Source organism: Ursus arctos, chromosome X (assembly GCF_023065955.2).
Source record: "Ursus arctos isolate Adak ecotype North America chromosome X, UrsArc2.0, whole genome shotgun sequence".
NCBI classification, from domain to species: Eukaryota; Metazoa; Chordata; class Mammalia; order Carnivora; family Ursidae; genus Ursus; species Ursus arctos.
Window position 1 is genome coordinate 16,311,079 of NC_079873.1, and position 16,301 is coordinate 16,327,379.

The 16,301-nt window shown below is 37.2% G+C and overlaps 1 pseudogene; it reads right to left on the minus strand.

Annotated features, from left to right (window-relative positions):
• Positions 1–3,383: 3,383 nt before the first annotated feature.
• Positions 3,384–3,818, minus strand: LOC113242198 (60S ribosomal protein L26-like; annotated as a pseudogene).
• Between the last annotated feature and the right edge of the window lie 12,483 nt (positions 3,819–16,301).

A 16,301-nucleotide genomic window follows, 5' to 3' on the forward strand; every position in this document is an offset into this window, starting at 1 on the left:
CTTATAACATTTATTAATATCCTACAGGACTATAGAACTGAAATCTTAGTGGTTATCTTTTTTACCAGACAGAAATTCATTGCAGCTTATTAATGTTCTAGAAATTAATATCTACCTTTACAGAGTCAAGAGTAAATTGTAAGTCATATAAATGTACATTTCCTTAGAGAATTAGATACTCTTTGGTTGAGCATATTAGACATTTAAAGACAGGCAGTCGTTATTTTGCCTTATTTCCAAGTTTGGGATACTATTTTTTGACAGCACATACCTAAAGGACCCAGCTGAGGTTTTCTTAGCAAAGATGAAGGAGGAAATGTTTGTTGGGTAGGCAGTCAATAATGTCTGCCACAAGTCTTCTATTTATCAGGTGGTTTAAATATTTTTTTCTAGAATATTATCTTAAACAAGGACAACAATATCAAGCCCTATCAAACTATGAACATTCTATTTTGAGTATTATTAAAATATTCTATTTTGAGTTGTATTTCAATGCCACTAGGAGTAATTTTTATTGACATTTCAGTCTAAGTCCTAATTTTGAATTGATACACAGATTTCTTTATTCAACTTCCTTAAAGTAAAGCATTGTCCCTGATGAAATGATTATGACAACAGGAGGCATTTTCTTGATTTTCTCCAGAGGATGTTTTCCATTTGTGATTTGTTTTCTTTGAAGATAATCCTTGAAATGTATCTCGAAGAAGAAATTGCTTCTTTCTTTCCACAAGCTTATCTATGGATAACTAAATACCAATGACACGGAAGTTTCCTAGTGTTCTGGTCTGTGTAGGCTTGTTTGTTTATCTTTGGTTTTTATTATTTTTTTCTATTGAGTCAGTAAAACCAAATTTAGAGCTCTGCTTCAAGACTACCTAGGAATTCCCCAGGGAACATTTTGATCTGAAGAAAAAGCAAAGCTTGCCTCTGATTTCAAACGGCTCAGGCAAAACTGGGATACTAGTTATAAGAAGCCAATGCAGCCATACATTCCATTTGGGATAAGATCCACTGTCAAGGAACTTGTCTTATGATAAAGCTTGGAAATAGCAGCTGTTTATAATTAAACAGGTGACTCTCTAGTAATTTCATGTGCAAGTGAGTCATGCCACATGGGTTTTATGGAAGTATGTGAGAAACAAGTCTTGTGCTTAGCATTCAGTTTATTGTACCTCTTGGGTTTGTCATTCTATTTTTGTGGCTTAACAAAGAAAATTCTAACAAATGAAAATTCAAATTTTGTTTCAAACGCCAAAAACCAGTTAACATTTTTAGAAGGGGAACACAGACAGTGACTCTATCCTAAAATGAGATTTCTATATTCACAAGCTAGGTAGGTTTTTTTTTTCAGTGATAGGAAGAGCTAGAAAAGTTTCTCCATTTAATTAAATTCTTCCTGAGGTTGTTTATTGTGTCATTTGTGGTTGAGCCTTCCTGATTAACCAGGTGACTATTGCATTGAGGAGAAATGTAAAGAATAAAATAGTAAAGGATTTAGGATTATCTCAGCAGGGTCTTGATACTAGAGAGGGAGTTGACCTGAAGAATAGTTTCTCAACTGGCCAATATGAAGAGAAATGAATCTTTAATTTGTCAAGGTCTGATTTCATATTAATTATAAATATGAAAAAGCATATTATTAATGTAAAACTCTCTACTTCAACTGTTCTATTTTAGTTTTCTAATGTTTTACCTTAAGACATCTACTTTTTAAAGGAAAGTATTAATTTGATGTGATAGGCAGGGGAAAAGGATCAATTTTAATACATTCCTTTATAGACTGCATCATATAATGACAATGTCTCTCCTACATTCTTATTCCATCATTTATGAAAATACTGGTTTTATTTTTTTTCCAGGTCTTTTCATAATCCCATGTGTACATGTAGATACTTTGTTTTAGGATGCATGTCAAAGAAGATACATTTTGTAACCTGCTTTCTCCATCTAATACTATATCATAAGTGTCACAATTATTTTAAGTAGTAGTCTCACTATCTGGTAACTTGCATTAATAGTTTACTTGACTATCTGTTAGCCACTTATGATTTTAACTATTTTTTAGTGCTGTAAGAAAAACTCTTATACATAAGGTTTTTTTTCCTATTTAATTTTATTTGTTATTTGGCAGATATATTAGTCAGGATAGGCCGAGTTATGTTTCAGCGACAAATTGACCCCCAAATATCAGTGGCTTAATATAATAATGACTTATTTCTCACTCATGCTACATTTTCATCATGAGTCAATGGGGTCAGGGCACATAGTCCTCAGGGACCTAGTCTAATAGAAATTTCACAATATTATAGCTGCCATCTGGAACATGTGTCATGCTCAATTATCATGGCAAAGGAAGAGATACTGGAGAAGTATGCCCAGACTTTTCACTGCTTCTACCTGGAAGTAACACATGTCTCTCTATTCACAACAGATTCTAAATAGCAGGGGTGTTGGAGAGGGAAGAAAGATTATTTTCTTAGAATGAATTCCTGATCTGCTGAAATTCCTTGGTCAAACAAAGGAGACATATGTGTACTTTTGGAGCTTCTTTGCAGAGTGCTTCACAAAGAAAAAGTGTTTTCTTTGTGAGGGTTTGTGGTATAGGGTGATGGCAAAGAGCACGTGCTAGGGGTCTGAGACATATCTGTGTTTTTGTCCTGACTCTTAGTGGCTACATGTCCTTGGGCAAATTACTTAGACTTTCTAACCCTCAGTTTCTTAATTTGAAATAAGGGTGTGATTTTATCTACTGCATTTGGTTAGGATTAAATGAAAGACTGTGTAAAATGTTGCCATGGTGTGTCAAGCCTACGGTAAGCATTCAGTAAATGGTAAATATTACTGTTTACCACTTTTCATTATGAATACATCTTTTATAATTTTACATGTATCAAATATGAAACATTTTAAGTTTGGATTATTTAGTGGGTTCAACAATTGATGGGTTTAGATGTGGTAATTATCAATGTTTTCAAAGCAATGAGGCGAGGGATCATACCTCTTCCCTAGTCATAGTGGATCTGACAAGGAGACTCTTGTTTCTGATCACCACACTCAGAATCATCTCTATTACCTTTTCTTTAATCCTAATTCGATGGTGAGGGCACAGAAAGAAGAGGGTGTACCATGTTATCAAGATTCTAGCTCTTATTTATAAGGCTAAGCCATTATGTATGTGTGTATGCAGGTTTTGAGAATCCCATTTTTGAGATCTAGAGGTGAAATTGGGTGTCATGATGCAGATGGGAAGAGATGGATAATGTTTTATAGACTGTGGTATTAAAAACATGAAATCATTGGTTTTATATTTTTCACAAAAAAACAATTTGTTTCTTTTTTTTTCATTGTAACAGTTTTTATTTAAAGTCATATATAAGATGACTTTATTCCTGCATCTTCTCAATTGTTTCTTCCTTATATTTGCCCTCTTCCTTTCCTACTTGGCAAGATTTGACTTTACCTTCAAGGATTTTTTTGCAGTCTTTGTCCAGATTTAGGCTAGTGATAACCACCTTGCTAGGGTGAATGTCCACATGGACAGTTGTATCATTCGCCTTCTCTTGTTGTACTCTTCAATGTAGATTACACATCTTCCTGTAAACCTGGACTACTTTACCAGTTTGCTGACCTTCGTAGTGTCCTTGCACAACCTGTACTTCATCATCCTTTCAGATGGGTATTGATTGAACACTTTACTTCTGTCTCAGCTCTTTGGAAAGAGGGGAAGACATAATCTTCCCGCGAATGTGGGAAGATGCATTGAAATAGCTTTTGTGGTTCTTGCTCCAGTCAGAAGCCACAAAGGGATTGAACTTCATTTTGGCTGCTGGCACTTTAGTGCTGGCCGCCAATAATTTCTTATTTAAATGTTTCTTTGTAATTTTATCAAATAGGTTTTATTTATATGATATGCCATCTGATACTGAGCAAATGTTAGTGTTCTTTTTATTTGGTGGTACTAATAAACATGTTTAAAAATATTTTTGAGGGTTTTTTATGTAGTTTCATTGTTCCAGGTTCTATGGTATATAAAACTCATGATTCTTATCTAAAAGAAATATTTCGTAGAGCTCTGGAGGTAAATATCTATGGACACAGAGAACTCATATTAACAGTGTGACAGGATAAGAGCCAAAGTAAAGAAGGAATGTATGGCCCTGAGAACACATGAATTGGCCAGTTTCACCTGGATGTTTTGGGGAATCTTCAGGGAGGAGAGACTTTTGAATTGGGCCTTGAAACCTGAGGAAAGCTTCAATTGGTGAAGCAGGAAAAAGTCTATTACAGAAAAAGAGAACAAAAGGAGCAAAGACAAGAAGGGAAAAGATCTGTTGTTTGTATCCTTTTCTATAGGCATTCAGAAGCCAAGAGAGGATTTTGAGCAGGAGACTGACATAATTTGATCAGTGTTCCAGTCATACGGAGGCTGGATTAGATGGGAGAAAATAGGGTAAGAGAAACCAGTTCAGAGGCTCTTGTAATGATCCAGGAAAGAAGAGTGAGAGAAGGACAGGTTTTATAAATTAAATTTTTAAAATTTTAACTCCAGTACAGTTAACATACAGTGTTGTGTTAGTTTCAGGTGTACAGGATAGTGATTCATCACTTCCATACATCACTCTGTGTTCATCAGGACAAGTTCACTCCTTAATCCCCCATCACCTGTTTCACCCACCCCCCAAACCCCTCCCCTCCGGCAACCATCAGTTTGTTCTCTATACTTAAGAGTCTGTTTCTGGGTTTGTCTGTCTTTCTCTCTTTTTTCCCCCTTTGTTCGTTTGTTTCATTTCTTAAATGCCACATATGAGTGAAATCATATGATATTTGTCTTTCTCTGACTTATTTCACTTTGCCTTATATTCTCTAGCTGAGAGGGCAGGTTTTCCAGCACTTGTGAAAGTATTGGCCTTGGCAAGGTAAAAGACATGGCTCTGTCTATGATTTGGTAAAACAAGCAAAAGATGGATGAAGATAAAGAGAGATGAATTCATAAGGCAGAGCTCTACTTTATTTTATAAGAAGCAAGTATTAATTTTTCAATTTAAAATTATAATTACAACATAAAATAATTTTAGACAACGAGGTTCCCACAGAGGTATACAGAACTTGCGGTTCTGATCTAAAAGGAACAAAGGATTTATAGTAGAACCTACTGGTACAAGGACACATTTTTCTCTAGCTGTGCTTGGCAGCATAGAAGCTGGGATGCAGAAACAACTGGAGGAATTTATCTGAAGTTGAGATTCCATAAAGTAGATGCAACAGAAAGTCAGATGTATTGATTAGTCTAGATAGCTGATAAGGGCAAAACTGAGGTTTTTGCACGTAACATCCCAGTTGGGTAACCTGCGGTTCCTTTAAGCTGTAACACAATAGGGAATCCCTGCACCACACGTCTTACTTTTGAACTTTGTTCTGTCCTGTCTTCTCTCCTTTGGCTACCACCCTGACTCTTAATCTTTTTTTCATCCTCACTACTTTTTTTTAGAATATACTGATGTAAATAACAGAAAATTCTCACTCAATTGGATAAAGAAAAAGGAAATGTATTCTTCTACAAGAAGAAATGTATTAGCTCACACAACTGGAAGTCCCAAGGTAGGGAGGCTGCAGGGTTGGTTGATTTAGGACCTTTGTCATTACTAATTCAAGTTCTTAACATCTCTTTTTCCTGAGTCTTCAATGTTGACATTATCACCAGGCTGAGAAAAATGAGAGCAAAGAGACCATGTCTTCCTGTGGCACTTTCTAAAGAGTGAGAAACCTTTTCAGTGGTGTCTAAGCAGACCTCCCTTCAAGAATCATTGACCAAAATTCAGTCACATGCCTGTTTTTCAACCAATCTCTGTCAAGGGAATAGGATTATCCTGAGATCACACAGGTCTTACCTTGGAGTTGGTCAGTAGAGCTCACTTCTGAAGAACATGGCCGCATGGGGCAGAGTGGATCCCTGAACAAGACTGAAGTTCTACAATGAAAGAAAATGGGAGAAATGGATCTTGTGTAGAAAAGCAATACTTATTACTCTTTCATTTTCAAATCTGAAGCTTTGCATATGTGCCCTGAGAAAAACTGTGTTGCCTGTCATCTGGAAGCTGGCCTGATACCATCACTGGGCCTTGGTGTTATTATAAGCTGGCTGGGCACCCACAGTGGAGCTATGGTGTTTTCTTGTAGAATATAAAATATTTCCCCAAACACCAACATAAGATGAGGCTGCTCTATGGTCAGAGTTAATCAAAACAAAAACAAGATCACTCTGTAATCAGGCTTAAACACAGATAAAACGTGAACATTGCCCAAGCCACAAAGATAACAAACATGTTCCTCTTCTAGCTAATCTGAATGACTATTGCTTCTTTACCAAATACAGCTTTAGCTTCATTCTAGTCTTCCCTCTTTCTGCATACGATTTATTAAGACCTTAAGTTTATTTTTGCATATGGTTTAAGAAAATGGTCCAGTTTCATTCTTTTACATGTGGCTGTCCAATTTTCCCAACACCATTTTATTGAAGAGACATTTTTCCATTGGATATTCTTTCCTGCTTTGTCAAAGATTAGTTGACCGTAGAGTTGAGGGTCCATTTCTGAAGTCTCTATTCTGTTCGACTGATCTATGTGTCTGTTTTTGTGCCAGTACCATGCTGTCTTGATGGTATTCAGCTTTGTAATAGAGCTTGAAGTCTGGAATTCTGATGCCACCAGCTTTGGTTTTCTTTTTCAACATTCCTCTGGCTATTCAGTGTCTGTTATGGTTCCATCCAAATTTTAGGATTATTTGTTCCAGCTCTGTGAAAATGTTGATGGTGTTTTGATAGGGATTGCATTGAACGTGTAGATTGTTCTGGGAAGCATAGACATTTTAACAATATTTATTCTTTCAGTCCATGAGTATGGAATGTTTTTTCCATTTCTTTGTGTCTTCCTTAATTTCTTTCATGAGTATTCTATAGTTTTCTGAGTATAGTTTTCTGCCTCTTTGGTTAAAGTTATTCCTAGGTATCTTATGGCTTTGGGTGCGATTGTAAATGGGATCAACTCCTTAATTTCTCTTTCTTCTGTCTCATTGTTGGTGTCTAGAAATGCAACTGATTTCTGTGCACTGATTTTATATCCTGCCACTTTACTGAATTCCTGCATGAGTTCTAGCAATTTTTGGGGGGGGGGCACTCTTTTGGGTTTACCACATAGAATATCATGTCATCTATGAAGAGTGAGAGTTGACTTCTTCCTTGCCAATTGGGATGCCTTTTATTTCTTTTTATTGTCTGATTGCTGAGGCTGGGACTTCTGGCACTATGTTGAATAACAGTGGTGAGAGCGGGCATCCCTGTCATGTTCCTGATCTTAGGGGAAGAGCTCTCAGTTTTTCCCCATTGAGAATGATACTTGCTTTTCATAGATGGCTTTTATGATATTGAAGTATGTTCCCTCTATCCCTACACTGTGGAGAGTTTTAATCAAGGAAGGATGCTGTATTTTGTCACATGCTTTTTCTGCATCAATTGAGAGGATCATATGGTTCTTGTCCTTTCTTTTATTAATGTAGTGTATCATGTTGATTGATTTGTGGATTTTGAACCACCCTTGCCCAGGAATAAATCCCACTTGGTCGTGGTGAATAATCCTTTTAATGTACTGGTAGGATTCCAAGCTGGTATAGCTACTCTAGAAACAGTGTGGAGTTTCCTCAAAAAGTTAAAAATAGAGCTAACATATGACCCAGCAATTGCACTATGTATTTACCCAAAAGATACAAATGTAGTATCTGAAGGGGCACCCACACCCCAATGTGTATAGCAGCAATGTCCACAATAGCCAAACTATGGAAAGAGCCCAGATGTTCATTGACAGGTGAATGGATAAAGAAAATGTGGTGTACACACACACACACACACACACACACACACACACACTGGAATATTACTCAACCATCAAAAATAGAAATCTCACCATTTGTACTGATGTGGATGGGACTAAAGGGTATTATGCTAAGCTAAATAAGTCAGTCAGAAAAAGACAATTATCATATGATCTCACTCATATATGGAATTTAAGAAACAAAATACAGGATCATAGGGGACGGGAGGGAAAAATAAAATAAGATGAAGTCAGAGAGGGAGACAAACCATAAAAGACTCTTAAATATAGGAAACAAACTGAGGGTTCCTGGAGGGGAGAAGAGTGGGGGGATGGGATAACCGGGTGATGTAATGAACATTGCATGTTATATACAACTGATGAATCACTGAACTCTACTACCTTTGAAACTAATAATACACTATATGTTAATTAATTGAATTTAAATAAAATAAAATAAAAAAGACATTAAATCATAGAATTACTCCTGCTTCCTGAAAGCAGTCAATCCAGAACAAAGCTCTGCTTCTTCAAACCCTCCTTCAAAGCACCTGACACAAGTGGATTCCTAAGATAAATCTTCTAAAATCCTCTCACTGACATTCCCCATGGTGGTTTTTCTCACTGCATTGAGTACTAAACTGAACTTGTTCAACTTTAAGTGTGTTCCTGGTGGTCTTTGTCTCTAGAAGGAAGACAAAGATCATTCTGATCTAGGCTCCTTTTGGCCACAATTCTCATGTGGACCTCAGCTGTGCTACCCTAGGCTGCTTTGAGGAAACACTGCTCTGAACTACGGACTCTAAGTTTATCCTATCACTCTGCTTGCCATTGCCCTGAGAACTGACTGGTCATATAGAGAGACAAAGGAGGTCAGGATACATTTGACAGAATGGAGGAAGCAAGGGTAGGATCAAGGGCAAAGGATTCTTAAATTAATCCACATGATCACTTATAATAGTGTCTAGCACATAGTAAATGCTCTATAAAACGTACACTTCATTATTGTATTTGTTACTATTATTACTACTATAATGATAAAGGCAAATGCTGACTTAGTTTTCATTAAAAAGTGAAAGAAGTTGAAGGTAGTTGGTTATGGCCACAGATGGAGATTTTAGATATAGGAGGCATCCGAGGTCCAGATGACTAAATATGGAGTGTTTCTATGCTTACAGATTGCTAAACTGTAGCTGAAGAATAATCAAGTAACTAGGTGAGTATCTAATTTAGTTCCATCAGAAGCAAACCCTGAAAATAATTTTAGTGTAACAGTTTATGTGGGAGATAATCTCAGGAAACACTGATAAGGAAGTGAGACAGAGAAGGAAACCTTTAAATAAAGGGTGTATTGATAAACTGGTTATTGCTGTGGGTAAGTGGGGCCCAGTCCTGCTGGAGATCTCTAGGAGACTGCAATGAGTATGCCTCAGAGATATCTTACCTGAGGGGAAGGAAAGTTGGAGTATTTATCGATCAAACCCCATTCTTCCTCAGTTGAGGATTGCTCCCAGAGAGGCATTAACTCCTTGGCACTTCTACATTTTGGCACGTTCCTGCAGCCAGAAGAATCCCTGAGACAGAATCACATAGATGGTAGTTGTAGTGAGGGTTGGTAGAATATGAGTAGACAGTGTCTACTACAGCGTCTCAGTAGCTGGATAAGTCATTACTAGTTTTTGAGGTAGTCTAAGATTACAGTAGAGAAAAGTTGCTGCTTATCTTATTACTGAGAAGCATTGATTTTAATTCTATCCCTAAAGATAAAGCTTTTTCTTCATTCATTAACTCATTTACATATTTATTCAATGTTTCAGAGACTGTGTTAGACATTATGGATAAAATGATGAACTAGACATGGTCCTCGACCTCATGAAGCTTATAGTCTAGCAGAGGTACTAGCAAGGAAATAGTTTTTACGTTACTGGGTGAAAGTTGGCACAACACGATAAGTTTAGGGTGTTATAGGAAAGATAGAAGCAAGATGGTAAAGACTTTCTGGAGGAAGAAAAAACTAAAGACCTGAGAAATGACAGTTATGCAGGTGAAGAGAGGGAGGGAAGGAGATAGTATTCCAGGCAGAGAGAACAAAGTAGGCAGAATCTGAGAGAGAGGGAGAGAGACAGGAGAGAGGAAAAGGGAGAGAAAGAGAGAAAGAGAGAGAGAGAGAGAGAGAGAGGGAGGGAGGGAGCTGCCAGGGACCATGACACATAGTTGAAACATGACTAGAATATATGAAGGTGTGTATTGGGGGGATAGGATGTGGTAAGAGGTAAGCTCTAGGACATATAAAATTAGGAAGGACTTTTAAACCAGATGAAGAATTTAGACTTTATCTTGAGAGTGATGAGAAATCACAGGAGAGTTTTAATTGGGGGGAGCACCATGGCTAGATTTGCATTTTAGAAAAGTCACTATAGATGATATTGGAGGAGAACAAGAATAGAGGTAGGGAGGCTGAAGTGGAGTCTGTTGAAAGGCTACAGAGTCAAGAGTGGAGTAGATAGATGGGATAGATGGAATAAAGAAATAACAATAATATTGGCAAGAGAGTGGCTGAATTGATGGCCAGTAAAGGAGCAAAGAACTGATAGGGTCAAAATAAAAGAATTGTAGATAATGAAGAACAAGCATAGTAAGAATAACTGAGGATGAGAATAGAAAGGGTAAGGCATTCTGACCAGAGTTTGAATTTAGGATGAGAAAGAGAGGGAGAGATTGAGAGACAGAGGTATAGGAGGGAAAGAAGGAAGGAGAGGGAGGGGGAAAGGGGGAGAGAGAGAAAGAGAGAGCAAGCAAGACAGCAAGTGAGCAGTTCCTGGTGGTTACAATGTGTCAAAGTGTGGCCACGGCCGTTAATTGACATGATTAGTGGGGAGAAGGTTCTTGGAGAGGAAAACACGCAGGAAGATTGGAATATTGGATATTTAGTGGGTGAACCCCTGAACTCTGAAGTGACACAGGACAAAGGCAGGGCTTGGGATAGAGAAAAAAACTGTGACCAGGGAATTATGTCTAAAATAAATGGGGGATGGGATGGAAGAGTTGAGAAAGTTGGTATATAAGTGCAATGAGGGGAGTAAGAGGGTGTTATAAACAGATGACAGTAACAGTGGATTGGGACAGGTTGCCCATAATTTCTATCATTTTTGTAAGAAGGTAGAGGAATAGTGATACAGGAAAAGCAGGAGGAGTGGGGAGACTCCTCATTGTATATGGGGTGAAAGAGAACTTCCAGCCTCTAATAGACGAAGAGGACTCAAGGAGTAGATGTGTCCTCTAGGGCAGAGTCTGAGAAGAGAAGAAGGTGGAGGAGTAAGGGAAATTTGTTCACAATGGAAGGAAGTGTTCTAGAAGACACAGGGTAGAGCTTCTGGAAGGAAGGGTAGCTGTGGGTGGTCATACCACGGAAAGGAATGTCTAGAGCATTAAGGGATGAAAATGCTGAGTTCAGATGACCAGAAGGGCTTCTGTTTTGGGTGATGCCCTTGGATAACAGGAATGTGAGGCAAATTCAGCTGTCCTTTGGGTACAGGGCGGGACAATGACATTGCATTTGTCCCCAGGAGTCAGCCAGGTCTGTAAAGATTCTCTTTTGGAAGAAGGCCTGCTCCAAGCAAGCAGCCTACAGCCTTGTGCACTGCACATTAATTTATTCATTAATTCATTCAACATCATTCAACATTTAGAGAATGTTGGCTATATGCAAAACTGGGTTAGGAAATACCATTTTATCAGCAACAATTGGGTGACCCAATTTAAAGAAAGCAAAAGCTAACATATGAAAATGAAATTCAACATTGATTGCATTAGGACAGAATTCTTTATTTGGGGAATTGATTCATGGCAGTGTTCCTTCCCCAAATCATGTTTTTAACCTACCTATTGTGAAGTGATGCCTTTACATGAACTAAGCTCCAATATTGCCCCTTTACCCCACAAAACTTTAAAACACAATTGGCAAGGGAGCATTGGCAGTTGAGAGCACAGATTGGAGCCAGGCAGGGTTTGACTTTGGCTTCACTACTCATCAGCTGTTGGCTTGGGCAGGTTACTTTCCCTGTCTGTGCCTCAGTTTCCTCATCTATAAAATGGAGATAATATTACCTACATCACTGAATTGTTATGAGGATTAAATTAGTTTCAAATTATTTGAAAAATGTTAAAATTATCTGTAAATAATTAAAATTAATTGCAAAATGCTTAGAGCAGTACATGCTTATATGCATGTTAAAATTGGGGCATATAGGAAATTTGCAAGCAAGAACAACCAACGAGCTGTTGCTGAAATTTAAAAAAGAGGTCTTTACATTCATTAACTTGTCAACTGTTTTCCAGACTCTGGGGTAAATAGTGGGGAATAATAGAGGCAAAGAACCTGACCACAGCGGGTGGGGGATGGTGTGTGGTGGCAATGGCCATTCTTTTGTTTTAACAGTAAATGATCTCCCCACTCACCCAGTGCTGTTTGAGAGTAAGAGCAGGCACTGTGACCTGTGGAGGGTGAACAGAAAGATTTTGATTTCAGGAGTGATGTGAGGACACCAGACAGATATGAACATGTTCATCAAGAACATTCCCTGGGGCCTGCTGTACACTGACATACAGTGACTGCCCTCTCTTCTCCTCCCTAACTGGTGGTAACTGTTTTGGTCTGAGTGTTTGGGTGCCTGTGAAGGCCTTGACCTCAATGCATCTCTACAAAGAATCCAAGTATCACAAGGAAAAAAGAAAGAAAAAACAACTCAACAGTATAAACCAATTTAAAATATACTGGGTGTTATATGCAACTAATGAATCATTGACACTACAACAAAAACTTATGATGTATTATATGCTGGCTAGCTGAATAAAAACAAATAAATAAAAAAATAAAATGGACAAAGAATTTGAATAGATGTTTCTCCAAAGAAAATAAATGACCAATGAGCACTAGACAAGATGCTGAACATCACTGTCATCAAGGAAATGCACATTAAAGCCACAATGAGATACCACCTCCTACTGACTAGGATAGCTATAATCAAGAAGACAGACAATAATAAGTGTTGGTGAGAATGTGGAGAAATTATAACTTTCACACACTGCTGTTGGGAATGTAAAATGGTGCAGCCACATTGGAAAACAGTTTGATTTTCCTCAAAATGTTAAACACAGAATTACTATATGACCCAGCAATTCCACTCCTAGGTGTATTTCCAAGACAAGGGAAACATGTCTACACAAAAATTTGTACACAAATGTTCATAACAGTATTTTCATGAAGTCAAAAAGTGGAAACAATCCAAATGTTCATTGATGGATGAATGGATAAACAGATTGTGGTATATTGTATAATGGAGTATTATTTGGCAATAAAAAGGAATGATGTACTGATAGATGTTATCGCATGGATGACTCTTGAAAACATTATGCTAAATGAAAGAAGCCAGATACAAAAGACCACATATTGTAGGATCCCTTTTATGTAAGATGTCCAGAAGAGGCAAATCCATAGAGACAGAAAGCTGGTGATTGCTTGAGGCTGGGAGGATTGGGGGGAAATGGGGAGGGACTACTAATGGGTATGGGGTTTCTTTTTGGGGTGATAAAAATGTTGTAAAATTGTGGTGTTGGTTTCATAACTCTGCAAATAAATATGCTAAAAACCACTTTAGGTTTTATAAGAAGGATGAGTTTTATAGTAAATGATATCATTATATCTCAAAAAACTCAATAATAAAAAAGGGAAACATTACATCTGACTGGAGCCATGTCAAGCTACCATCCATAAAGATTAGAAATCAAAGCTTTCATCATTTTCTTCCTCGTTCTTCTTATCTGGGGAATATTAGAGACTGGAAAAAAAATCTAGAAAAGTCTGTTGCTCCAATCTCCTTTTTCAGACAGAAGGCAGAAACATCCAGGGATGTGGATTTTAAAATGCAGCTCTTCACACTTTAATATCTTCATATGATTACTATGAAATTCCCCCAAATCAATGGAATATGAGAACAGGGTAATAAGAGGCACACTTAAGGTAGTAAATTCCTCATGGGATTCTTCACAGGTTGCTGCTACTGAGGAATTTCACTGCAGAAAAGTTAACCTGTTGCTAGGCAACACTGCAGCTTGAATTGAATTCATAGTGATCAGAATGCATCACTTAAACTCACAATTCATATTTCTATCTCCAGTAAGAAGACTGCAGATAAAAAGCACTTTTTTAAATTAAAAAGAGAATATAATCACAGAATTAAAGAAAATTAAAAAAGGACTCACTTATATACTCCTCATTTAAACTGAGCTATTAAAAATTCTGTATATTTTATTAGATTCCAATTGTTCAGAAGCATACATTTTTCATGATTATAATTGTAATGTGCATATCACCTAACAAGCTTCTTTTTCACTTAGTGTATTATAAGAAGGTCCCCCTATAGTCATAAAGTCTTCCTAAAGATTACTGTAAATGACCACATCACAATCCTTTCAGATCATGTCCCATAGTTTGCTAAACATTTGCTTTTTCACCAGACATTTAGGGTTTTTTTTTTTTCATTTTACCTCCTTTGTAGAAAATTCCAGAGCATAGCTTCTTTGAGAAGAATGTATAATGTATAGCTCGACAAGTTAAGTACTGCTCTTCAATGACTATATTTAATTAGCCAACTTTTTTTATAGCCATTTGGAAATCACTTCGGAAGCACATTTAATCCATTCAATCAGTCATTTCTCCAGAGTGGGAACACTGTCTCAATGCCTGGTTGAGTCTTAAAGCTGCCTGTGTGCCTGGCAAAGGACTCTGAGGGAAGCTTTACATTTTTGAGATTGCCAATTTCGTGGAATGCGGCTGGGGGAATTAACAAAATCATTTGAAAAGCATTCTACAGGAATGAAATGGAATTCTCTCAACTGAAGGGAATGGTGCTCCCTCAACACATGAAATTAACATGCAAAAAACTGGTCACACGCAGATCCTACCAATTTTTAAGATATATGAAAAAGGATTAAGAAAAAAAAAGGAATTTTATTGTCTCCAGTTTCAGGATTGTCACAGTTGCTTATCAGAGGTCTCAAAATGTTTGTTCAAGATTGGGGCTTTTCTTATAAATATTTTATGATATAACTGCCTCATCTCCTTGTTGCATTTTAAAAGGTACAGCTTAGGCATCTAATAAAAATGTCAACTGTTTCACTTAAGAATGTTTGATAGTTGGGGATTTCAAGTATATAACCAATTATGGCCATTATCAAGGCTTTTAAAAATAAATATTTGAAAACCGTGTCGCAAAAGTTGAAATAGCTTTCCCTGAGTTAAAACAAAAATGGAAATCCTCAATCAAAATATGTGTGTGTGTTATTTTAAAAATCTACTTTAGATCAGAAAGGTAATGTAGTTCTGTTGTCAAAAAAACCAAGCTCTTATCCCTTTGGCCTTTACGTTTCAAAACTGAAATGTTGCAAATTGATTTTGAGATGGGAAGCCCTGCTCATGTCAGTTAAATGCTTACCCTGGAAATTTTTGCCATTTCAAATAGAAAAACCTCTATAGGCTTTCTTCTGATTCAGCAGCAGTCTGCTTAGCATTAAGAAAGGGCAAGCAAGACTCCAGAGTTGGGTAATTATGGCTGAGCTCTTGGATATTCTCTTTGGGAGATAACAAGGTCGGGTCTTCCCATATTACAAGACGCCAGGAAGAGCCTGCTGGTTGGCTGCATCCTGCGTTTTGAAAGCGAGTCAGCTTGGAACACTTCTGAAGCATCCAGTAAAGATACAGCCCTTGCCAAATGGAGATTTCTTTAAAAAGAAACTGACTGGGAATACAGCTCTCAGCAAAGGATCTTCAGAGATCTTTGAGGAGGAGGCCATATTAATCATTCATGATCATGAAGATAATCTCTAACTCAGGGCAAACATTTGTTCCAAAAGTACTAAAGCATCTTGTGTATCAGGAAGCAAATGGTTCCCCAAAGTAATTGAATTAGGATTTTATAACTAGTTAGAATTAAGTATCTGGTAACTTCATGTTACTTTTTTTTAAAAATTAGGATTATTGAGGTATAATTCACCCTTTCTACGTGTACAATTCTACATTTTGACAAACACATACAGTTCTGTAACCACCACCACAATCAAGACAGAATATTTCCATCATTCTGGAAAGTTTCCTCATGCCCCTTTGTAATCAGCCCCCTCTTCTCCTCCTGTCCCTGGCAACCACTGATCTGTTTTCTGTTTTGACAGCTTTGCTTTTTCCAATGTCATGTAAATGAAATTTTATAAGATGTAGCCTTTAGAGTCTCACTTCTTTCATTTAGCATAATGCATTTCAGATTCATCTCTATTTGTTCCTTTCAATTGTGTAACAGTATCTCATTGTATGGATATACCACAGCTTATCCATTGACCAGTTGATGGACACTTGAGTTGTTTCCCTCGTTTTACTTTCATATTATT